Below are 2,324 nucleotides of genomic sequence, written 5' to 3'. Positions count from 1 at the left end.
AATAAATAAATAAATAAATAAATAAATAAAGTACTGATATAGTTTGGCTGTGTCCCCATGCAAATCTCTTCTTGAATTGTAGCTCTCATAATCCCCATGTGTCATGAGAGGGATCTGGTGAGAGATAATTGAATCATGGGTTCCAGTTTTCCCATGCTGTTCTCCTGATAGAGAGTAAGCCTTTGCTCCTCCTTTGCCTTCTGGCATGATTGTGAGGCCTTCCCTGCCATGTAGAACTGCGAATCCTCTAAACCTCTTTTTTTTGGAAATTACCCAGTCTTAGGTATTTTCTTCATAGCAGTATGAAAATTGACAGATACAAGTACTTGCCAAGAAGATACTACTAACACATCAATCCTGTGCAGGGCAGGACAAGGCAGGTGGTTAGGGACCAAAGTGAAGGACGCTTGAGGTCTAGCCAAGACCTGGAGTGTAAGGTCGTGTAAGTTCTAGGACTCTTGTTAAGGTTTGTGATCAACACAAAGTGCCCTAAGAGACACAGTAAGGATCCCAATACAAACCCAGTCATGCAGGATTATCAGGGGGTAGCAGCAGTGTCCATCTATTCAGCTAGGATTCAGAATGGAACCACATCCCTGTGAGGATACCTCAGCACCTAGAAATCTGCCAGAATAAAATCTGGAAACTAAAAAACTCCAGGCATAAGACTAATAACATAGATCTAGTCACAGTGAAGCAGTCATGCTAATCCATTATAACAGACACTATTAAACACAGTTGATATATATTATAAATCCTCATAACAACCTGATAAGGGAAATAGAAAGTGAGTTTCTCTCACACTTTTATGTCTTAGAACCACTATCAACAGTCTGGAGCATATTCTTCTTATCCTATTTACAGATAGGGAACACAGAATTTAAGGTTTTGCCCAAGGCCATATAGCTAATAAGTGATAGAGCCTGGATCCAAATCAAGGAATCCTGATTCTTGCTCCAGGAAGTCCTATTTATTCATTTATTCAACAGACATTATTGGGAGTCTAGTAAATCCTAGGCATTGTGATAGGTAAATTGCATGCAAACAAAAATAAGAGAGCCTCTGCCTTCACAGAATAGTAGAATAAGAGAACAGGGGAGCAGATATATAAAACACATGGTAAATGCTAAAACAGAGGAACTGGCCAAATACTGCTTAGTAATATGAGCAATTTTGCTGGATGACATCAAGAAAGTTTTAACAATATAATTTGAATTAGGCTGTAAAATTCGAATTTGAATTCTATAAAAAATAAACAGAATGAAGGCATCCAAAAAGAGTGAGAAAGGGTATTTCAGATAGTAAGTTAAATATGAGCAAAGATATGGAAGTACTTATGTATGAAACACAGTATGAAAAGATGTCAGTTTTATATGACTGAACAATGAAGTCTATGAGGGAAACTGGCAGAAGGAAGGAGACAGGAGGCCAATATTTCTCCTGCAACATCAGTGGGGCCATCCTCACTGAAACTACTACACTGAGGAGCTGTATCTTCCCAAGATTTCTCAGAAGCACACATAAAAATTTAGTCATTTGTTTCAACCTCTAACAAAATTACATTTTTAGCAAAACAGCATAAATGAAGCTTTACTCATTAGACAACTCACTTTGAGATAGCTTTTGTTAAGATTCAGGTGTTATACTTGTAATAGAACATTGTTGCCAAGGTGATGGGGATGTAAACAATGAAATAAATATAACTGCAATAAACATGTTTTGAGAAGACAGCACCAACATTAATTTCCCTCTGTAAAAGGAACTCAGGGTCTTTGAAACAGCTAAATCTCTTTAAGGTAAGCAAGTACTCTCACACCACAGCATAGTGGGTGTGAGATCTTCAGATTTTTTTCCGTCAGAGTGTTACTTATCTTGAGAGCACTACTTAGCAGTTTAGTATGCAGATCTTGCTGGCTGTACCTCCTGTCCTGCTTACTATAACATCCTTTTTTTATGTAGCAGAAATTTAAAACAATTGACATTCTAAAGATGGAAAAGCAGTCTGTGCTAGCAAAGGATAATACAATATCATGTTCTACCATACACTCTCCTTCCATGAATTTACTCCAGGGATTTGCCGATATGTTTTTATACTGGGAAAGGAAATGAGGACATTTACTTATACTTTATACATGACTTCTTTTTTGAAAGGAAGATGTGTAATCTGGTGCATAATCTTTGTGTATAATCTTGTGCATAATACCAGAACTGCCTTGTATTTGTACAGTGACTTAGACTTTACCAAGCTCTTTTACATGCACTGTTTGTGTGAGAATTAAATTGTATAGCATGATATAAAGCTCTTAGAACAATCCTTGAGATGG

This window comes from Rhinopithecus bieti, unplaced genomic scaffold (genome assembly GCF_001698545.2).
Source record: "Rhinopithecus bieti isolate Rb0 unplaced genomic scaffold, ASM169854v2 scaffold_6143, whole genome shotgun sequence".
Lineage (NCBI taxonomy): Eukaryota > Metazoa > Chordata > Mammalia > Primates > Cercopithecidae > Rhinopithecus > Rhinopithecus bieti.
Note: the sequence above shows the minus strand (reverse complement) of the source record.